This window comes from Harmonia axyridis, chromosome 5 (assembly GCF_914767665.1).
Source record: "Harmonia axyridis chromosome 5, icHarAxyr1.1, whole genome shotgun sequence".
NCBI classification, from domain to species: Eukaryota; Metazoa; Arthropoda; class Insecta; order Coleoptera; family Coccinellidae; genus Harmonia; species Harmonia axyridis.
Window position 1 is genome coordinate 7,754,074 of NC_059505.1, and position 25,429 is coordinate 7,779,502.

General features: G+C 34.5%; 1 protein-coding gene across 1 annotated transcript in view; it reads right to left on the minus strand.

Annotated features, from left to right (window-relative positions):
• LOC123680430 (leucine-rich repeat-containing protein 15-like) overlaps nucleotides 1-18,556 on the minus strand; it is a 150,396-nt gene extending 131,840 nt beyond the window's left edge. Inside the window, exon 1 of the mRNA XM_045618327.1 lies at nucleotides 18,418-18,556. The gene's annotated coding sequence lies outside the window, so the exon portion shown is untranslated. The remainder of the gene's footprint in view (nucleotides 1-18,417) is intronic.
• Nucleotides 18,557-25,429: the final 6,873 nt, after the last annotated feature.

A 25,429-nucleotide genomic window follows, 5' to 3' on the forward strand; every position in this document is an offset into this window, starting at 1 on the left:
ATTTCCCATATTTCGAATAAAACAACAACACTATAAGCTCTACGAATACCTGGGGAATAAGCTCAGCTGCAGAGCACTCACAAGATAAAATACAGCAGCGTTCACACTAGCTCGAAATGTCAGTTCACTCACTTGGATATTAATGTGAAAATAGCCTGCATAATGCACAAGCTGATTTACATGCTGCTGCTGGAATACGGATATGCCATTTTTGTGAATAATTCTATAACAAATCAAAAAGAAAAGAAAGAATAAGAAAAGAATGACCAAAATTTAACACCCTGATAACATGTAGCATAACCCTCCTTGTCAATTATCGTCTGACTCAACAGAAGTATAAAGCCCATATCAACAAAAATGCTATAAATTATAGAAGTCAAATGAGTCTACTCGTTGAGAGCAATCTTATATAAAGACATATATATGAAATCATCTTCACCAAGGAGATTAATTTGACATTTATCATTTGTAATTCGAAATTATCAATAATTGGTTAGAGTCAACATCAGCCGAAAGATAAAATTGTTATTTCAATTGTAAATGTCGATTTGTTTACCCATTTCACAGAAGAGTAAGAGAAGAGATCTATAACTAACTGTTGAGATTGCTTTATTTGTAAATCCGTACCAGAGAAATAAAGCTTCTTTTATTTCACCTACCGTGTGCTCAACTGCTAGTTAGTGAAATGAATATACAAGTTGAAAGTTTTTCTAATTATAAAATATTGATGAGGAAAAATTGTATCGAGCAATACAAATATTCCGAAATGTTCGTCTGTCTTCATGTTAGTTCATTCATTGAATTTATATACGATTTACACCAGTTGCACAGATTTGAATGATTTATTTTTCTTTTGTTTGATTTTGATATTATGTCAATTGAAGTTGACATATAGGTATCAAATAATTTGAAATAAAAACACATTTGAGGCCGAATTACCAACACTACGACTATTTGGACATTTTCTATATTCAGAATGACTTTCAATTTCAATTTTTTCCATTCATAAAATGAATATATATCACAATTGTTTATTCAACAGCAGAAAACTTTCGTCGATAGCCTTTTAATTAAAATCGATAAAGTTCATTCTCTCTTTCTTTCATCTACTAGTTGACGCACATTGATTATTTCACAAAGGTTACATCCTTCCTGACACCACTTCCGACTACATCTTGAGCTTCCCACACGAAGGGGGAGAACTAGAGGGATAATTATATTCAACAGTTGATAAATCATGTCGATTCGTAAGAGGGTAATGAACCTACGCGGTCCCGTGAACTGAATATTTGAATCTGATTAATTTGAAGGATGTTGATTATGAAAATGAGGAACTATTATAATAACAATAGAGTTATTCATGAAAAAAGTGAATATCTCAAAAAAACTCTCAAAAATACAGTTTTTCAGTTCTATTCAGGAGGTGATATCCATCATCGACTCCAAATTATCTTTATAGTTTTTTTATATATATTTTTATTCGTAATGATTTTATTATTTATAAGGTGTGTTGCATGATTAGTTGGCTATCAACTAGTACGTGATGAATGCAGTTGATCAGGTCTTTCAAAAAAGAGGCTTGTTATGTATCCTAAGACTGTTCATGAAAATTGGTCTAAATTTCTGATATTCATAACTTGGATATCAGCAATCCGATTTCGTTTGAATTTTGTGGCTCTGTTCATTTTATAAAGAACTTCCAAACGCTTCTTTTAATTCTATTGTTTACAGGGCATTACTCAGATTAATGAAATTTTTCTTTCAGACGTTTTGAAGGAATATCATTATTGCCATTGAAAAAACCTTACCTTAGCTCAGTGTAATGAATTCAATTTTCAATTCGAATGGTTCACCCTCTTCGAAAGCGCAGTAAACAAAAGAATTCATTTTTCTGTAACATTTTTAAAAAACGGGAGGTTTAAATTTCTCACAAAATGAACCTAGATGGTCACATCATTTTGTTATTTAATTCCTAGTTTCAAACGAATTCACGGTTTAGGAATATATACTTTTAATTAATATTTTATGGGGAGTCCATAAACACTCACTGGGTACTGAGGATTTTAGAATGAAAAAAAAGTTGAACAGAAAGCTCTAACATCCAAAATCTCATCTTATTACATCAAATATTATCACGAAAGAAATACAAATAGGATCGTATTTTGAAAAAATTACATAGAACATGAATTTTGTTTGCTACTCTTGAAGAAACTGTCCAATTTGGATTGAAAAATGAATGCATTACACTGGGTTATTTATTTTTCATGGTAATAACAACATTCTCCCAAAACGTGAATAAAAAACATAGATTTTGAAGTCTAAAGGGCAAACCTCATTAATTTGAGTACCGCCCTGGAAATATTGAAATTACATGAAACGTTCAGAAGGGCCGTATGAAATGAACAAACCTACACAATTTAAACAAAATCAGACTGCTGTCCAAATTACGGATATAAGAAATTTGGGCCAATTTTCATGAATTTTCCTGTATCTCTGAAAAAAATAGTTTTAGGATATACAAGCTACTTTTCTGGATGGCCTGCATTCAGCACTGGGCTATGGCCAACCATTCATGTAACTCTGTTTATATTTGATATATTGTGAAAAGGAAAAAAAACAGAAATATTCGGTGGTTGCTATCCTATAATCTTTGAGTTTTAATCCAGAATCAAACGTTATGGAGACCCATTATCCACGCAATTTCTTCAACTTGTCTGTTGTCAACGAGTTTCTCCTCTCAAACTTGGTTTAAAGCTCAGACCCCACCTTCTACCAGTGCACAACAAGGCGATAATTGGAAAAGAACCCTAACTTTTATCGTTTTCTCTGGTTTCGGTTCAGTTCGAAGCCGCGTTCACACGCACTTGCTCCAGATTGATATGGTAAATTCCCCTTGACTTTTGTGTAACAATTGTAGCAATTTATAACTTGAAATTTCGATTGAAATGCAAAATTAAGATATATTCATTTTCTTCGTGTGACAATCGAAAAAAACATAGGCTCGCATAATGGAGCACTGTTTAAAATTAAATAACTTTCACAAGATGAAATAAATGAAAAATTGAAATTCTGACTTCACCAACGAGAAGTCATAGTCGATGTAGGTCTGATTCAGGGAATAGCTGCCAATATTTTCTCATATCCTGAATTATAATACAAAATGAAAACGACTTGTAAAATTCAATATGTGTTTGCATAACATGGTAATAATTTTTCCACAGAAAAAGCCTCTGTCTGCTAATTTGATCTTGTAAAACGATAATATATTCATAATGTAATTTATATCTATAATTTGTCACCATAATGTCATTACAGTCGGTACCCCTTTCACCACTTTTGCCTTCATGCATACAATAACGCACCCACTTCCTGATTAAGAAGGAGTAAATGAGATTATTATGCTAATTGTCCCCCATTCCAATATAGGTCGCTAAATCCCACTCTGTCATTAGTCGCAGCATAATATTCTTTCAGCGACAGTATTCTAAAGAAATGTGATGTTATTACAAGAGAAGGAATTACATGAAATTTCAGAAATCAATACGAAAACCTTGAAGGCGACGAATGAAGACTTTTTCCACTATTGAAATCTTTTTAAAAAACTTTTCATACGTTTAGGATAACGCACGATAATGTTTTCATTAGAGCTGGCTGGGCGACTAAGTCAAATTAACGTTCCCAATAAAAAGTGTGATTACCATCACGAATTATAAGCTTAAGACTCGTCGAAATAAAACTTAACAGATCCATAAATTTGTGGATACTTAGCTAAAGGCAGCTTTATAACCATTCAATTCGACATATTATGTAGAGTGTGAGTTATATTGAACGTATTCATTCATTGGAATTGTTTTTGATTTCAAGAATTCGTTTAGGGTGACCCTTTATTCTTGGCGATGTCTGCAGTTTTCGAATTTTGAACAGAAATAACTTTCAAATGATAAGGTTCGACTTACTGATGGCCAACTTATGGTCAAATTCATAAATATAGGGTGTTTTTCTTTTCAAGGTATATAACTTTAAGTTGGCATTACTGTTCAAGATGGCGACCGATTTAACAGCTGTCAAGTGATTTATTCTCAGTTTGGTTTCGCAATTCATCATGAATAGACTCACGCCTGAACAAAGCTTGCAAATAGTGCAATTTTATTTCGAAAATAATTACTAACTTTTCCATTCCTAAATTGAACAACCATGATGTCCAGGAGCTGTTGTTTCAACAAGACGGCGCAACATGTCACACAGCTCGTGTCACAATCGATTCATTGAAAGACACGTTTGGTGACCGCCTAATTTCACGTTTTGGACCTGTGAATTGTCCTCCAAGATCTTGTGATTTAACACCTCTAGACTACTTTCTGTGGGGCTATGTAAAGTCATTGGTCTATGCGGATAAGCCACAAACCCTTGACCATTTGGAAGACAACATTCGCCGTGTTATTGCCGATATACGGCCACAAATGTTGGAAAAAGATATCGAAAATTGGACGTCCAGATTGGACTACATCCGAGCAAGCCGTGGCGATCATATATCAGAAATCATATTTAAAATGTAATGCCACAAGATTATCTTGCGGATAAATAAAATTTATGTCAATCGAATAATCCATCGTTGTTTTATTGCAATTTAAAGTTCTATAGCTCCAAAAAAAAAACATCCTTTATTTAGGCTAGAAATTGATAACTTCAAAACGATAAGATCTATAATCTTGAAAATTTTTAGGGGGGTCAGAAATCGAAGGTCGCAATTAAGTTAGGCATTGTCCGACTAGGAAATCCGTGAATATGAACCTTCAAAAATTTGTTTCCCAGTTAATTTCAAGACAACAAATTCAATCAAGATGAAAATCTGTTATTAGATATCAAATAATTATTTCAGGTTTCTTCTGGAATTTCATGTTGATCGCGTGACTAAGAAACCAAATACAATTCAACAAGCATATCGAAAACAAATTACCCAATATTTCCGTGACCACAAAAAAGGCGGAGTTGCTATTCATACAAATAATAATTTCAACCTACGTGCAAAAAGTCAAGTTGATCACATCATCAAACTCATAGAGAATTCAAGAATAACGTTGAAACAGAAATACTCTATATTTCCGGGACAACAGTTTCAAACATATTTTGTGTGTATATTTAGATTAACAATTTCCAACTTAGTGTTAATATTTCGAATTGAAATCTCCATCAGAACCATGAAAATTTCTGAAATTATATCGCGAAAAAACATAATATTTCAGTGACAACAGACACACTGAGTTGAGATATAACATAATTATTTCGAGCTTCATGAACAATTTCATGAATATTGAGTAATCGAAATCGTAGATAATTCAAGGTTCATATGAAAAAAATATGTGAAAAGGATGAGCTTTTGAGTGCGTGTTCATTAATGCGCTAACTGCTCTCTTGTAGACCACATATATACGTACATACACTTATGTGGTCCTCAAGGGCGCAATTGAGTAGCTAGCAAAAGATCCCGACTATCCTAATCTCACAGTTCAATTGATTAGTTTTTATTATTCCATTCTTCTGAATTCAAAAAATAGTTTCCAACCTATTACTTTCCATTCACATAATAAGTGTCCTAATTATAAATAATTTTCAGTGCAGAGTAGGTACGTCAACCGCAAAAATCATTTATTATGTATTTTGAATATCATTACGCTTTGTTTGCTCTGAGATTTATGATGTTTTATGGAATTGAGCTGTGGCTGAAATTTAAATAATTCTACTGTTTCATATGAAATATATTGTAATGATTGTATTTGGGATTTTTACAATAGATGTAAATATTGAAATAAATTCTTGGTTGAATTTCAAATTTCGGGTGCCCAAGTAGGTCTGAAAATGAATAATTGAAAAATACAATTTTTGAAAGTTCAGTTTACTTTCCCTGTTACATTCCGTCACTTTTGTTTCTGAATGCTCGTTATTATGTCTGTTACTTCAGACAGGACTGAATGATGACCTATAGGTACTCAAACTAACTGTAACTTTTCTGTTTCAATAGTAACTTTCGAATGGAAAGACTTATATCCTAGACACTTTCAAGGTAGACTCGAAAGCACATAGTTGAGTTAATTAATGGGCCAAGTCTGACTAGGGGTTCCGTGAATATGGCCCAAAAATTTGTTTTCCCGGTAATTTGAAACTAACCTATTACGAATTTTATACAGAACTTCATGTTGCCCGTGTCACCGAAACTATGGAAAGATCAAGAAGAATTTCTGAAAAAAAAATCACTCCATATTTCCAAGACTACAAAACCGACAGGGTTGAAATTCGAGTAAAGAAATAGGAAATGAAATCACAATTTCAAGCTTCATGCTAATTCGATTTGATAATCAGTTCAGAACCATGAAACAATTCATGAAGAATATTGCAGAAGCAATATATCTATCTGTTACAAAGATAAAATCGAAAGTTTTTCGTGTGTATATAAGGTGTAGTAACAAGAAATCCAATATTTTTGTATGAAAAACTAGGTATTGATCACCATAGTTAGAATAATACGATTTAAGTCAAATATGATGCGCTATTTTGTTCAATAACTCGTTGCCATTTTGAGGGTAATATCATTCTTTCTCTCTCATAGAAGCCCACGTCCCTATAGGCAAAAAATTAAGACAATCGATTCTCACAAGCCTCTGTTGAAGCGAACAGTACAGGGTGGGCAAATTTCGATGTTTTAGCACTACAACTTTTGAACCAGAGGAGATAGACAAAATCTGATACCCACTTCTCGATCTCTTTTTCTGAGAAACTAAAAAGGGTAGTTTTCGTTTTTGGCCACCTTCTTTTGTTTTCGAGTTATAAGCGAAAATTGGAAAAATGGCGAAATCGAAAAACAGTTATATCTCCGCTAATACTGATGATAGAGCTCTGAAATTAAAACATTATACAGGCACTTTTTTACGTAGAATCCAGTGGCGTGCTCGTATTTCTAAAAGGGTTTTTAATTACGAAGCTATGACCCAAAGTTATGTTTTTTTAAATGGGAACACTAGATTTTTGTGCCATTTTCTGAAAGCTTAATTTTTCCTGATTTCAAAAATATATAACATCGTATGATTCGGATCAATATAAATAATAGAAAATGGCCAAAAACCTCTTTTCACCTAAGAGTCTCAATATTTCTATGGTTTCAACTGTTGATGAGCACAGAAAAATTGAGCTTTCTATAACAAGAGCAGTGTCCTTCCGTCAATCTGATTATTTCTATGCTTTTCACTTATTTCTACAAAATTCGAATCTAGATATGTTTTATAAATTTTTTATCTAAAAATTGATTTGGAAATAACGGAGAAACAACAAGATCGAATTTTTCAATCGAAAGAGTTGTATTGAGATGCATGTATCAGGAGATTATTTACATAGGTCTCCAGAATCAATACGCACAAGTACCAATCCATTTTAAACAGCATATGAAACAATGCATATCTGATTGAACTCAACATTTTAATTACGAAGGGACAAACAAGAAATAATATTTAACCTAATAATGACAACAATTGCACAATGCACAGTCGACACCTCTTCTCGATATTTCAATAGATGAATATTTGAATGAAACTGTGTTCAAGCTACCTAGGAAACTTTTTCCAAGTTCGTTTATCTTTTCGAAACTATTTGTATAAAATAAATATAGATTCGAATTTTGTAGAAATAAGTGAAAAGCATAGAAATAATCAGATTGACGGAAGGACACTGCTCTTGTTATAGGAAGGCTCATCAACAGTTGAAACCATAGAAATATTGAGACTCTTAAGTAAAAGAAGGTTTTTGACCATTTTCTATTATTCATATTGAACCAAACCATACGATGTTATATATTTTTGAAATCAGGAAAAATTAAGCTTTCAGAAAATGGCACAAAAATATAGTGTTCCCATTTAAAAAAACATAACTTTGGGTCATAGCTTCGTAATTAAAAACCCTTTTGGAAATACGAGCACGCCACTGGATTCTACGTAAAAAAGTGCCTGTATAATGTTTTAATTTCAGAGCTCTATCATTAGTATTAGCGGAGATATAAATGTTTTTCGATATCGCCATTTTTCCAATTTTTGCTTATAACTCGAAAACAAAAGAAGGTGGCCAAAAATTAATACTACCCTTTTTAGTTTCTCAGAAAAAGATATCGAGAAGTGGGTATCAGATTTTGTCTATCTCCTCTGGTTCAAAAGTTGTAGTGCTAAAACATCGAAATTTGCCCACCCTGTACAGTTCCGAATTAACAGTTGTAGCATAGGGGAGCAGCTCATAGTAGATAATTTCTTGCCAATCCCACCAAACACACACCAAAACCTTCCTGGCCATCAATCCTAGCTTTGCGATCATTTCCGACGGCTCACCGTGTTTTGACCACGACCGTTTTCACTTGACTTTGTCATTCATCACCAGTCAACAATCGCTTCAAAAATAGGTTGGTTTTTTTGCTGTAGAATATAGCGTATTTTATCTCTGCTAGTGTCTATTTTTGACGCACGCTCAAACTAAACTGAGTCAATCAATCACAAAACTATCGGCAAAGTTTTTGTAGTAAGAAATCTCATTTTTCTCAAGCCATCTAGTGGAACCTGATCAGATTTATACAACACTAGATACAGATAAATAGAGCCATCTATTGAAATAATAATGGATATCTTTTTACTACACCTGATATAAAATTGAAGTTTCAAGCTTTGGGCATAATTTACGTGTTGATATAGCGTCACCACAGTCCCAAAAAAAATTTAAGAGTAGGCACTGACGTGGAGTCAGGAGTTTCTTAGCGATCGTTCATTGCTGTGCGAATACGATCTATTAGTGATGACGTCACACACCGTCATTTTAGTTCTCCTGTTAGTATTTGGAATCCAAACAAACAAATTGTCATTCAAATTAGTACGTTGTCGTTGAAAAAATTGGCTTATTTTGATGAATAACATTATTTAAGGAACGATTTTACTATTAATTGATAGACAGAAGGCACGAGATTAATGCCAGTAAGTTCGAACTTGAAGTTCAACTAATAAACACGGCTTTTCACAAAATCTGGGGAATGATACAGGATTCAAACTTACTGGTATTAACCTCGTTCCTTCTGTCTATCAATTAATACTAAAATAGTTCCTCAAATACTCTTATTTATGAAAATAAGCCAATTCCTTCACCGACACCGTACTAATTTGAAAGACAATTTATTCGTTTGGATTCCGAACAATGACCGGAGAACCAAAAATGGCGGTGTGTGACATCACACTAATAGAGCGTATTGCACCCTTGGCTATTCCCATATTGAGTTCAGAGATCTGTAGGGGTGTAAATGGTACAAAAGTAAACAAGCAGGTTCCTAACTTCACGTGTTTCTCATTATTTGTGAGCAAGTAACATCTGTTAAATATAAGTCGAACATTATCAAGTTACGTTGATAATGTCGTTTCACGTTGAAAGAAGAATATGATGTTCCTTCGAACCCTTCCATCTAGCTCATAAAAAACCAACGGGCACATGTGCTTCCATCCGATGCCCTTAATCTCATAGACGATCTCACATGAAATTCAACTACGTACGAACTCCTCCCTTGACGAGGTCTCGAATGGTCACTCCATTCTCTCTATCAACTTTACGACGTTAAACTTATATAACTTCATCGTTCCTTCAGGAGGTTTGAACATTCACGAGTATTGAATTTGTGTGGAATCGGTACGTTTGCCCTAATCCCAAGATAGCAGGTCAAGGATTATCGGTCGATAATGCCACCTTCGTCCAATCAAGTAATGCAGAAATATAACCTCCTGAGGAAATTCGGCTATTAGTGAACTTCCGTTATGGTTGCCGGTGACAGGAATCTAATTGATTCCTCGAACAATTAGTTTGGATTCCACGAGGCACTTAAGACACCATTACGAACCTCAGCTGTCGACGAACTATTCCACGTCTAGTTGAGCCATTATTTCGGATGGAAGGAACTTTATCGGGTTATCGGGAATTTGACGGCCTTAATTATTGTGCCATCTACAATTACTTCCTAATATTCATAACAGAGTAATTTGAAGACAGATTACCTTCAACGAAATGGAGGTATGAAGATAACAACTCGAGTTTCTGGAAAAGAAATTTTCCTACAAAATGTTTCATAGCTTACTCAATTTCAAAACTATGTATTGCTCATACTGTGAGAAATATTATTTCCACACGGCACTCTGCCCTCACCTTGCTTGGTAGGCCAATGAAATTGGGTTGTCGACTTTGTTTTTGAGGAGTCTTTTCTATGGAAATGCAAGAAATGAACAGATACTGTCCACGAAGGCCATTTTGAATTGAATTAGGTACATTATTTAAATTTGTGCAGTTGTAGGAAATAGTATATCAAGTAACTAGGGGGGAAAATTTAACTTTCCTCACGAGTAAGAAAAGGACTTTCTCCACATGTTGCACTTTATACTTTTCCTACAACTGCACAAATTTAAATAATGTACCTAATTCAATTTAAAATGACCTTCGTTGACAGTATCTGTTCATGTATTGTGTTTCCATAGACTAGACTTCACGAAAGCCCAATTTCATTGGTCAACCAAGCGAGGTGTGAGATAAGTGCCGTGTGGAATAATATTTCTCACATTATGAGCAGCATATTGTTTTGAAATTGAGTGAGCTATGAAGAAAACGCTACTTTCAATAGCAGTTGTAGGAAAATTATAGTGTGGAACATGTAGAGAAAGTCCTTTTCCACACCCGTGAGAAAAGTTGGACTTTCCCCATTTGATGCACAATATATTTGAAACGATTTATAATTCCTGGACATGATTAGTATATTCTAACACAAGTTGCAGAATGGGCTCCTATTCCAACACGAATGCGAACTTCGTAAACGAGCGACGAAGGAGCGAGTTTTCGAAGTGACTTTTGTATTGTCTCTTGGCAGTTTGTGTGACTGTTACGAAAATTGACAGATTACGGAATTTGAATATGAATCGTACGTTTCGAATTTCGAAATAATTTACAATTACTCATTGAGTTCGTGAATTATGTCTGACGAAATCGATTTAACACCACCAGAATTGAAAGAATTTGCGAATAATATTGCACATCATTTCATTATATCCAAATTATATTATATCAACAATTTTTGACGTTTGTTGAAATTTGATAGGATTGGAAGTCAGTATAGACAACCAGAAAACGAAAAATATTTCTGAAAACGATGCTGTAATGAGTTCATTACAGCACTGTTTTTAGAACTGTAATGAACTCATTACGATACTGAAATAGAGAATAGTATATTCTAAAACTAGTTGCAGAATGGGCTCCTATTCCAATACGAATGCGAAATTCGAAAACGAGCGACGAAGGAGCGAGTTTTGGAACGCATGAGTGTTGAAATTGCCTTCTGCAACGAGTATTAGACGATATTTTCTCTATTTCAGTCAAGTTTTGCGAAATATTGTCGAAATTCAATGAAAAATTCAAATTATATATCCTAGTGACTTTTGTATTGTATCTTGGCTGTTGGTGTGACTGGTACGAAAATTGACAGATTACGGAATCTGGATATGAATCGTATGTTTCGAATTTAGACATAATTTACAATTACACATTAAATTCGTGAATTATGTCTGACGAAATTGATTTAACACTACCAGAATTATGAGAATTTGCGAATATGTAGCAAATCATTTCTCTATATCCCCAAATTATATTATATTGACAATTATTGACGTTTGTTGAAATTTGATAGGATTGGAAGTCAGCATAGACAACCACAAAACGAAAAATATATCTGAAAACGATGCTGTAATGTGTTCATTACAGCACTGTTTTTTAGAACTGTAATGAACTCATTAAGATACAGAAATAGAGAAAATATTTTACACCATGAAGGTTTTCATTGGTGTCATGCACCATTTGGTAACTTCAGGAGATCGTATCTTTGCAAAATGAGATAAAGAACTTTAGTTGTACTTGAGGGTTCAACTTTGCTTCCACCGTTTTTTTCCGAAATTCGAGGCTTTATTGTAAAAAAACTAGTTATACATTTATGTGTTAAAATATTGTCCATCGCTGAACTCTATACTATCTCCCATCTTTCGGGCAGAGTACGAATCCTGTTTTAGAAAAACTGGTCATCTTTTGAAGTGATCTACGAATCTATCCAATTTTTTACTTTTTACATGGGGTCGAGTATTGTCATGATTTAAAATCACTTTATAATTTCTCTCGTTGTATTGCGGCCGTTTGTGTTTCAAAGCTCGGCTCAAATGCATTAATTGCGTTCGATAACGATCGCCTGTGATTTTTTAGTAGGTTTTAACAACTCATAATACACAACGCCAAGCTGGTTCCACCAAATACAAAGCATGACCTTAGAACCGTGAATATTCAATTTGGTCGTCGACTTGGAAACATGGCCGAGATATCCCCATGATCTTCTGCGCTTGAGATTATCGTAATGAACTATTAAAATATATTAACTTGAGTTTTTCAAAAGAGAGTTTGATTTATGTATCCCTGAGATGAGTAGTATTTTGTTGGTAATGTTTTCATCCGCGCCTTGCACTCATTGACTCGTTGACATCGGAAGAGCGTATAATTCTTAAATAAGTCATTGAATAAAAAAGATGTTATTATGAATATATTCACAGTCATCCTCAAAATATTCTCCCCAAACCTTCTTGATATGTTTTAAATTCCAAGAAGCACTTAAAGCAGTATGAAGAAACTCAGTTGTCTTCAACTGTACCGAACTATTATATTCTACGTCTAGTTAAACCATTATTTTGGGCGTTATCGAGTTATTGAAAGTTCGTAGGCCTCAATTATTTAGACATTCAGGATTATTAGGAATTATTCATGAGATTGCAGTTTGAAGAGGGGCTGAAATGTGGGAATGGAGATCATAACTTGGGTTTCTGAAAATAAATCTCGGAAGTCTCATTTAAAATTCCCGGTAATCAGAATAATTTATGTCTTGAAGGTTTTCAGCTGTGTATTGCCCTCTCTGTTGACTTTAGTTGATTTTTTATTATAAAGATAAAATATAAATCATCAAACAAGCTCAACTAAAGCTCAAAATATTTCAATAATCTCATTGCTATCTACAACTTCTGGCATCAGTCATTCTTGAAAAAGCCTCAAAGGTAGAACAAGATATTGTCTTAAGATTGTTACTCATGAAATTCTTTTTTCACTATAATGACAATGCAAGGACTTGAAATGAGCGATTATAGTATCTTTAGTTCACACCTCTAACCTCATAAGAATGAAAAACAACGTATTCTGTATCACTCGATTCAAGTACAAGAGGATCAAACAAAAAACATAAAATATATGTTACTGAGACCGGATCTGTCGAGCTCCAGCTAGTGCAAGACTGAAAGAAATTAACTCTACACTAACCCAACTAGGACACCAGAATAATTGAACAGCTGGAATGAAAAATAAAACGGACCGCAACTAGATGACCTGATAAAACTTAAACAATTCTCTTGGAAAATAGTCCGCTTTCTACGAAAAAGACAAAAAACCCTAGATGTTTTCTTCACAATATGTAGCTTTTTTTCTTTCTTAGTTATGAGAGGGTCTTTTTTGGTCTATCTGTAATACTTCCTTTTATTCACATATTTGAGTGCATGTGAAGATGGTATCATTTTGTTTCTTCATCTACAGTTTATTTAATTTTGAATGATAGAATAAAGGAGTAGTCCTGAACATGCAAATTCGTATCATTTTAACTCAACTCGTATGACACCCAATTTCCTTGTTACTGAATCATTCCCATGAATTTCAAGCATTTTGAAATGGCTTGTTGCGTCACTCCCAACGATCCTGCCAATTATTGTTGCGTTTGACACGAGTCTTGCTCAAGTAATGCCTCCAATTCTGCATCTTCGAAAACCTTTTCTCTTTCACCACCATGCTGGTCTTCAAAGTCAAAATCACCGTTCTTGAAGCATTGAAACCACTCTCGGCACGTTCTTTTACTAATATCGCCCTCACCATAGGTATTTGAACCTCCGCTGCAGATTTCTTCATATTAAAGTAGAAAATTAAAACCTCCCGCAAATGACGAGAATTTGACTCGTAAACTGACAGGTTTGATCGAGAATAACATTATGATGCAGACACAAATCGACTACTATTTCGATGGCGTTATGTTTACAAATACCTAAGCTTATTGTATGACTTCTTCGATCTGTATATGTCGACTACCCTTTACCGCTACAGCTGTCTATTGTGAAACGGTGGAAGCAAAGTTGCACACCTAATAGCTAAACTACAAATTCATGTTTTATCGAAGAATTTAACTAGAGTCGACCGAATCAGATAACCATATTGAAGACACGACTCCAATGAAGGACTCCTCGACTGTAAAGTCATCAATAGCCGAAAAATGCGTTCATGATAAAATTTGTTCTATATTTCGTTAGATCAGATATGTTCGTGAGCGTATTTCGAATATTTCGAATATTCCCAGCTCAAATTTGCATACTTGAATATTTTTGCAGTTCAGTTCTGTGCGCGTTCATTCTCTTCACACAGCATTTTCTTTATATTAACATTCCAGGCTTCATTCAGGCGCTGCCGACATCGCGGTGAATATTTTTAACAAGTAGGTCAGGTAACCATAAAGTTGAGGCTGAGTTTTTTCCATATATTGTCATGAATTTTTGTCCTTATTTATTGGAAGAACATGTTTTCAAATTTTATCATGGATTTCCCTATGTTGTAAAATTCAGAATTCAAAATGACCACGAACAACTCGTTAATTCAATAAGTAATTTTGATAATATTGTTAATTTTACTGATGAAGAATGTTACGCGTTACTTTATGAGCTCACACAAAACTATTGTTTTTTTGTCCAGCCTGTACCAATTGGAATCAACATGTGATACATTTTTGGAATCAGCTCGGCTAGAGTTATCGGAAAATTGAGACAAAATGGGGGTGTTCCAAAAAAAAAAATACGGTGACGTTATTACTCGAAAGTAATTCACCCTCTATATTAGATTATTATTTTAAATTACGGTAAATTAAAATCAAGAATCGACGTGTTTCAGGATTATTTCTTGAGATGGTCTGTTTAGCTAAAATGCATTTGTTCGATACTTTACGGACACAGTATATATTGAACCATTTCCGAACAGGCTAGAGAAGTTTTTTATTAACCTAACGTGAATATTTTCTTAAAATCCTTTCTATAATGAACTGAGAGTTCATTATTCAGAATGACATATTAAAATTGGTCGACGATGTCATACGAACGGTACGCAACTAATTTCACAAAAAAAGAGATAATAAAACTATATAACGAAATCGGGGAGTGATATAAAGTGAGTTTTTTGCTCCCCAAGGAAATTTTCATGTCAGAATATGGCAACGAAACCCCGTCTATGTAAATCCAGGGAAATTATTTCAGTGTAGGAAAACGCTACATTTCCCAATGCTCCAAAGTAATTCTGTTGTTCAAGTTTAGTCCGAAACGAGTGCGTCTGTTGTTAGGGATGTGAAGAGATAATTTAACGAAGGTGAAATGTGTTGACTCAAATAAGTAACCTGTTTGCTCTGAAAATAAAACTTTCAGAATTGAGGAGGGGCCTAATTAGGTACAGAGTTTTCCATTGTAAATCCAGAGGAGAGGTTGCGATATCCCAACTTTAAATTAGTTCTGCCTACATAAAGGGTTTTCCAATAAGATGTTTCGTTATTATATTGAAAAAAATATCTTTCAAGAGAAATTAATGGATTTTTTTTCATTAAGGATGAAAGACGATAACAACCAAATGGCCGCCACAGCTACTAGGGATTCACGGCTTGATTTGATATTCAAGCTACTTGGCTTGAGTTTGACTTGAAATCAACTCAATTTCAAGTCAAGTAGTAGTTTTTCAATGTAAAGTCAAGTATTTATTTATTAAGTACTTGACTTATTAAGTATTTATTCATTAAGTACTTGACTTCACATTGAAAAACTACTACTAGATTGAACTTGAGTTGATTTCATGTCAAGCTCAAGCCAAGTAACTTCAAGTCAAATAGCTTGGAGCTTGAAGCCAAGCCAAGAATCTCTAAAAGCTACGGTTATCATTTTCATGACCAATTCGCACATTTGCGGCTATAGGTCCTTGAAATGTTTCTGACAGTTCTAACAACCAATCAATTATTGTCATTTTGTGTCATATGAAACAATTTCATCCAATCATGTCCACATTACACTGATAATTACATTCAGGGTAATTATCAATCACTATGACAACACGATTGAGTTTAACGACATCATTTCAAATGAATTTCAAAATGTCACGTTTTGGCAATGTTCACAGTCGACCAAAGTATAAATGCGTTAATCTAAGAAAAATTCCCAGAAATTCAGCATACAGTTACAAATACATTTTGGGAATATTTATTAATTTTTGCTGTGAACGAGAATATGAAATGATGAACATATAGGAGCCTCGATAGAAGCTTAGAAGAATTGACGTTGATACTAAAAGATTGGGCGGTCAATATGATAAAGAAAGACGAGATTGAATATAAAGAAGCAACGGTGAAGACAATGTGAAAGGTTTCGTTCAAACTCTTGCAAGTAATATAATGATAATAAAATTATTATTGTCCCGTTTAACAATATAGTATTTCAATCAGCCCGAGAAACCCACGATGTAATGGTAATAGATCATCTATAGCAGAGAACAGCAATGAATCTGATATTTAATTTAATAGAGTTATAAATAAATTTAGATTTCAATGTATCATGAAATTCTTGTCAACAAATTTTTCGCCGATTATCTCTCGGGCATTTACAAATGCCTCATACTTTCATGATCAATTTCTCAAGCTGGTATGTTGGTATCCACCCTCAGCCTTCAACTTCGGACTGTTACCAAGTAAGGAGCTTTCGATTGTCATAAAATTATCTGGTCTATTTTATCAATGTCCTAGGGATATTACTAAGTACAGATAACTTCACGAAATCCATCTTTAAGGTCTTGAGTCTATTTTCAAGCATAAAGACCTTATCTTTCGCATGGTCCAAAAAAATGTCTGAAGGTGTTAATCACAATATTTCGGCGGCTAATTTTAATGAGCTATACAAGAAATAATACAGCCAGGAAACTTCCCTCGCAAAATTGCTATTGTTTCTATGCTTCTGTAGAACGCCGTCTTGTTGAAAATGGCGCTTGAAACAATATTTTGTATCTGATTCATTGAAATCGAATGTAAGATTAAAAAATTAGTCATTTCAAGATTGTATCCAGGCGGTTGAAATATGTAGTGAATATGCAAATTCTTTACGATGAATACGTTGTAAACACCTTCTCAAGTAAAAGTTTTTATGCGAAATGGTTTCAAAGAATTTTTGAAAAACTCAAAAAAATCGCGATTGAATTATATTATAACTGGCAGATGAAAAGTGCAAAAATGATTTGAAGGTCATGTTATCGTCTTGAAATTTTGACATTCAATACTCTGTGATTTCATTAATAATTTTTATTATTCTTAAATATATTTCTTTGAATACACTATTATGAAATTTACCTCTTTTTTCATTTTTTCTGGTTTTTCATGTGGGCCGATATATTAAAGATGATACTTTTTCAAATTGACATACAGTATTCTTTTATTTCAACCTACATAGTCGAGAATTTTTTTTTTTCAACATTCTGCTTGGATTTTTCATGATTCGTTGATCAACAGCAATAAAGTTTGAAATGGTGAGCTATATTTAAATCCAATCGTACCTGTTGTCACAAAAATATAATTTTTATCGATTTTCATTGTTTCATTGATAAAGTACTCAATATGAAACTGAAATTTTTATTTTTCACCTACAAGCGAATACGCTGAGATATTCTTTCTTACTAAATTTCATTTCGATCAAATTTTCCGTTCAGAATTAATTAGGTCAACCAAATTTCGAACGACTATATTCACATTACCCAAGTTTCAAATTTTGCCTATTAACAAACTTAACCGCGGCACTAGAGATCCCAACCTACCCTGAAAATATCAAGTTTATAGGTTTTTCCATTCGAGAATCGAGAGTTATCCTATTTACGACTACCGGACTGGATAACTTCGTGAAAAAAATTTAATCGTGACAAAATGATATAGCGCTCTCTTCGAAAAACAAGCGCTTAAAAATAAGTTTAACATAATATAGTCCACAGAACTATAATAAAAAACAATTTGAAAAAGTTGATCTAAATTTTTTACATTAAATATTATTTCTTCAGTAAAATTGAAAAATATATTTGAAATTCAGTACGGTCAAAAAAAGTTTCAAACTATTCAATTAACGCTATTTCTAATCAATATTCATATATAAAACACAAAAAATACACCAACATAAATTAAAAAAAAAAAATTCAAAAAGCGCTCCCGCATAGCGAGAGCAATAAATCGTCCATCAGGTAGAAACTTACCAATAAAACACGGGCCCTTTCGCAGCACAATCTAACGAAGACATATCCCCACACGCGGCTGGCGCTAACTGAGGCTCGGCGTCGTTCGCGCCGCGACGCTGGCGCCCGAACCCCAAGCGGGGACGCATCGAAATGCCAGCGTCGGTGGGTCAATAAGACGCTGGAAGCGACATAGTTGGGTCTAACACTGAGGTAGGATGGCACCCACCTGCGTGAGTCAGAGAGGCGGTCTTGGAGGTGGATGCCGAAGGGGAAGATGCTCAGGAATTGTTGAATGCCTCCTCCACGTCTTCCATCATGCTGTTCGTGCATGCATAATTGCATCATTTGGAGTATGCGTCACTCGCAAAGGATCAGACACCTGAATGCATTAGAAATGGGTAGCATTCAACGTCAAATGCTAATCTCCTTGATTATTTAGGATGGTAAGATGACGCACCGTATACATGTAGGATCCAGTTATTGTTCCCTGTAAATAATTGAGATGGTCAACCGGATGCTTGGAGACCTATTAGTTTCTTCAAGTTTCGAGGGCATGACAGTTTCAATGAATTCACAAGGAACGAATTGTTATTGTACATATAAGGTAAAAAGGATGTGTTATTCTTCGAGGTGTCGAAGATATGTCTTGAAGAGATTTACTGGGAGGTTGTGAAAGTTCGAAGACAATACGGTCGTACCAGATGTGTCACATCTGTGTATCAGGTTCTAGTCCTTCGAGAATATTCGATTTCCAGGAATCCGCGAAGATCTTTGTGGGCTATACGGCAAAATTCTTATTGGACGTGGGGATGGTACTCTCCCTAACGGTGTGGTCAAGCCGAAAGAAGGGAGGTCGATATTCGAGACGGGGTAAGTTCCAATCGGCAGAGAGTTCCGTTCAAATTGAGCCGAAGACGGGTACAGTTCAACTTAAGCCGAAGACGAGTCAAGTTCGGTCGGTCAACTTAAGACGTAAGACGAAAAGACGGTTCGCGGACTAAATTAAGACAAGATAGAGATGAGACGACCGAAAACTTGAAGTACGAAGAAGACGTGATAAACGAAGACGTTTCGAATAATCAACAAACGAGTTAAAGACGAAATTCAGTACCGGAGTGAAAAACTTGTAATTAAGACGTAATCAAGATCTTCCCAATACTGAGTTTGTACTGTATAAGTGTGGCTTTGTAAATAGATGTAAATAATTGGAAAGGGTTTAATTAATACAAATCCAAAAAAGTCACGGAGAAAAAGACGAAAGGCCAGGTAATCGAATCATAAATCTAGACGATCGATTAACCAAGTCTACATACATATATCAAATACCTCAAAAAGCGGTAACTATTTCTTCAAATTTCGATAAAATATCTGTCACCAATCCTCAACCGTACTTTTATTTTGGTGAGATCCCCACTAGTCTGGTCATTTGTCATTTTACTTTCCAGATTATTGTTTATGAACATTTTCCACGACAACGGACATTTGAAGAATTTATTATTCTAATAATAATGATATTCTTCTTCTTCTTCAGCCCTCTTTCATCCAGTGTCGGACATAGGCCTCTTCCAGTTTTTTCTATGCTTCTCTGTCTTTTGCTGTTCTCATCCATTGCTTGCCGGCTACATCGACTATGTCGTCTATCCATCTTTTTCTCGGTCTTGCTATGCTTCTTTTTGCCTCTCGACGTTTCCAAAAAGTTACTTTGGGTGACCATCTCTCCACACTCTGCCTTGTAACATGTAACACCCACTGCCACTTAAGTTTCGCTATTCTACTCATGATGTCAGTTACCCTGGTCTTTTTTCGTATTTCGGTGTTCGGAATTCTGTCCCTCAAGCTTATACCTCCCCTTCCTCTAGCACATACTTCAGAAATTTCTTTTGGATTCGCTCAACCGGAGTGATACGAGTTGATTATATTTGCTGCACGACCTCAATGAAAAGTCAAAGGAAATAGGACTAAAGATGAATCTTGACAAAACGAAGATAATGAGCCATAGTTAGGAAGATATCACTATAGATAACATAAGCATTGAGAAGGTGGAACAATATGTATATTTGGGGCATATGATCAAAAATGGTAAAGAAAATCGAATATTGGAAATTGGGAGAAGAATACGCTTAGCATGGGCCGCCTTCGGCGATTCATATTTAAGGACAAAAATATTCTTCTACGCTTAAAACGCAAAACTTACGACAGCTGTATATTACTAGTGGCATCTTATGGTCTAGAAACTATGGCAATAACGAAAAAAGTGGCAGAACAACTGAGAGTAACTCAAAGAGCCATGGAAAGGATTATGCTGGGTAATAATAATAATCATAAATATTTATTATACCCAACAGGAGAGTTCCCAATAAGAGAGTACAAATTAATGAACATTTCATAAACAAGAAAAAAACATCTTAGAAATCAAAAACTCTTAATTTTTTATAACATTAAAAATAAACTACAAAAATATAACTTTAACAACACATAAAAACCAAGCTTATGAGCACTCTCACAAAACCGATATACAGGTGGCATCCAAAGTATGTTGGTCCGAGGAATAGGCAGGCCAAACAACAGCGGACAACTGGTCACCACTATTGGCACTAGGATGTTGACTCGGGAGAGCAGTAAAGGGCAGTCTATTCTTCCGCTGAGAAGCTTTTGTGCGAATTTTGCACACTGCAGGGTCTGACGTGTAAGGAAAGTTTAAATTCACATTTCCTCCTTGATACCCGGAATATCAGCACCACGCTCAGGATACCTCCCTGTCCTCTAGAACATACTTTAGAAATTTCTTCTGGATTCGTTCAAACTGAGTGGGATGAGTTGCATATATTGAAAACCATATGAAATTAGGTTATTCCAACTTACTAACAACAAGCGAGAAATTAATGCTCCTGAGAGAAGACAAATCTTCAAATTCCATAAATCTTCTGGCGAGGAATTCCAATGACCTACAAGAAGAGGCACATATCTCTTCAACGTGGAGGACAAAACACGAATCTCTGTCAAATAGGGCTCCCAGATCACGAAATATGATTTCCAATATGATAACTAAAAGTGAACGGCTGCGTTCTTCTCGTGTGAGTAACTTCAAAACACTTTATCAAATTCAAAAAGATATCATTCAGCAAGCAACATTCGTGGACAAACTCCAGACTCGATTGTAGATGCAAAACATCAGCAGTTCAAAATATTCTCAAGTAAAGCTTCAAATCACCCGCATAGGCCAAAGCTTTGCAACAAGAGAGCACAGAAGATCGTTCATAAAGATGACAAACAATAATGGACCTAGATTAGACCTTTGAGGAACGCCAGTTTTGAGCTCATTCTCGTAAGATTTGAAGCCATTAAAAAATACATAATTCATCTTCTCCTTCAAATAAGAACGCATTGGATTCGGAAAAGAAGGAGCAAAGCCAAATGATGCAAAACCAATACATGATCAATAGTATCAAAAGCACGTCGAAAATCATAAATCTGTATAGATGACATCTACCTTACCTTCGTCATCAAGAAACTAAGCAAGATTTTGTGATAATGTAGCCTGTTGACCTACCACCTATGAATTCGTAATCATGAAACAAATACCCTTCAAAGTAATCAAGGACTGTTAGTTATTTACAAATAACAAGAGATTAACCATTGATAACCTACAAACTTCTTTCAAGGCAAAATTTTGTTGACCAACGACAACGGTAAGTATATACGAAACAAGTTATCTGAAATATTGAAAACCGCTGGTAACCGCTTTGAACTTCTTGGCGATATGCGGACCCTAAATGTTTGTTAATAACAAAAGGTGATCAGAAGACTCTGGTCAACAATTTATAAGGAGTTGAAAGTAGACATAGCGATTCGAATTGCAAATATAATATTACTATGAATTTTGAACCAAGGGACAAATTCGAAGAGTTTTTCCGCTACTTAGTAGCTTAAGAGCTATTCTTCATTGTTCGCTAAAGGTTTTTCAATTGTTTTAGTGTCATTTATGGTCTTTACCTATGAGTTACATGACTAAGAAAACTTAACTGCTTAGCTGTTCTGAACATACAATGTTTCATTTTTATTATTCGTTCATTACTTTGCTATTTTTATAGGAACTTTGAGAGCAAAAGATGTAATGAGATTATGCTTGAATAGCACACTATCCAGCAAGTCTTTCTTCTCCTAAGCGGCATTCAGCTATTATCGTCAACTACTTAGTTGATATGGGTAACTTTGTTCCTTTTTGATAATTTATTATTCCCATCAACTTGAAAGTCTTGTACGGTGTTTTGTGAAGTAGCATCTAAAACATACTTCATCGATCTTAGAGATTAGGCATTCCACGAACTACGTTTCACCGTTATTTACATGAAGACTCAGGTCTTACGGCTTTCAAAGTTCAGTTAACAAGAGAAGTGAAGCTGATCGATTACCAGTAACGTCGTATATTCGCTGATTGGGTCCTTGAAATGTATCGAAAATAATTTTCATAGAATAATCATATTGAGTGGTGAAGCCTATTTTCACCTCGGAGGCTATGTTAATAAGCAGAATTGATGCATTTGGGGCTCGGAAATCCAAGGATGATTGTTAAAAAGCCTCTCCATCCTCAACGTGATACTTTTTGGTACGATATATGGGCTAGTGATGTGATTGAACCTCTCTTATTCGAAAATTAGGATGGTGCTACTGTAAGGGTGAATGGATTGCGCTATGATAATATGGACGAATTATTTGGGCATTTATTTTCAACAAGACGGCGCTATAAACCACACAAGCAACGAAAAAATTGTAATTTTGCAAGAAAATATCCTGAAGTGGTCACAATGGATTTAAAACGTTCAGACTTTTCTTAAGAGTCACGTGAAATATAAGGTATATTCCATTCTGTAACAGTTGTTCTTCAGGCTGTGATATCGAATAGAACTTCCCTAATTGATGACAGAAGGCCGATGACGGTGTTTAAGGTAAAGAAATAATAGATCATATGGCTAGAGAAGGTGGAGCAGAGGCTTTATGTGGCAGCCTTCAGTCGTTGGCAATTAAAGAATGGAAACCAAATAAGAAACTGGCGAATGGAAAGTGGACAAATGTCTAATCTAGTTATATCTCCCCTATTCAACGAGCTGTACCAAAAGATTCTCCAATTCAATAAACTAGAACAAAGTAAATTGACGAGTTTCATCATAAGACATTGTCCTGTGAATTATTTTCTATGCGGAATATGGAAAGTGATCCAGCCGATGAACGTCACTTCTGCTAATACCCCCCTGAGGCAGAGGTGCGATTATGACTTTGTTGTCCAACTGGTGGTTGACCAGTTGGACAACAAAGTTATTCCAACTAGTGGTTGACCAGTTGGACAACAAAGTCAAGGTAGTGAAATGAAGATCTTTTGGTCAAAGTGTTTGCGAGGTTAACATCACCTTGCATCCTAATCTTATTCACCCCTTCTATAATCTCATCTTATCTGCAAAATCTTGCTCAGACTGTAACAGGTTCAGATAAAAAACAATAATATAACAGTTGTGGGTCTAGACACTCCATCAGACCGTCATGCAAGTGCTTAAATCTCCTTATACTGCCTGAAATTTATATCTATAAACGATTGATCAAAATTTAATTCTGTCCAACTACGACTCGTTTGTATTCCCCATTCAACATAGTAACGACCAATGTTGGTAATAATTTATTCCAGGATACTTGAAAATCGATAATAATTTTTCATCACATCCTTAATTATCCAATAATATAGTTCAGAGTCTCTTCATTATACTGGTCATTTGCTATACTCCAACCCTGACATAATTCTTGTTATGATTTGAAAAAATTATAACAGACCAACTTAGATGTTTGAAATATTCAAACAGTCAACAAAATTATATCCGTTATATCAATTCTGGCAGCGTCATTGTAACTGTATTGAGCTCTGTATAAGAGAAAGCATTAGGTTGCAGATGTATTGAATTATTCGAACATTTCAAACATGAGTCGATAATTAGAGTTAGCCATCAATAAGTGATTAGTCTTTGCTCAAGGAAATTTATTGCTGTATCTGCTCATGGAGTGTGATCCAGAATAATCTCTATTTGGTTGAAAATTACTGATTCAACTGAAATAGTTGACCACTGAATTTTGCTGTTTCATTGCTGCAGAAAAGATTTTTTAGTTAATATAATATACTGAGTTTTTTATTGTTTTTTGATTGATTATTTTATTTTATTCTTTCATTTATATATTTATTATGTATTATTTATGTCCCATATAACTTTAACTTCATCTTTAAGGTTTAAGGTCCTGAATCAATTGTGGAGTATTGAAATAGACCTTATCTTCACGTAGCCCCAAATGAAACAGTCTGAAAGTGTTAAACCACAAGATCTTTCCGTAAATTTGATCACCTTTCCGGGAAATAACACGGCCCGCAAAATTTTCTTGCAAAATTGCTATTATTTTATTGCTTGTGTGGTACACAAGCAGATTTATATTTAATATATTCATTAATAATTAAATTATGCATTCAAAAAAGTTTATTAATAGAGAATAAAATATTTGTTTACAAGGTATTTTATAATATTCAATATTTATATTTCGGTTATAAATAATTTATATGAACTTACGTTATCTCCACAAATAACATGGATTCATTGTCAACAAATTTTCAACTGATAGTTAACGAACATTTGCTATTTATAAATAAACTCTTACAAGAATTCAATAATTTATTCACTCAGAATATATAATTTATTAATAATTAACAAACTAACATAATTCTAGCGATCCAATCTGCAGAAAATTTTAAGGACACATCCCTCAAAGAGAACCGCATCTCCCTGAAGGATCTGTCCTTTAACTTTCCTTTCGATTTGAATTTCCTTTTTTAACATAAAATCTGTGTTACTATGGGCTTATTGAACGCCGCTTAGCACATCTGTACTGAATTTTGTGTTTAGATCGTTTGAACCTGCTTAGTTATTAGTGATGTTGGCAGAACAGTGGTTAGAGGGAACAGATGCGATCAAGATGACTAGAGTTCAAACCGGGATACCCT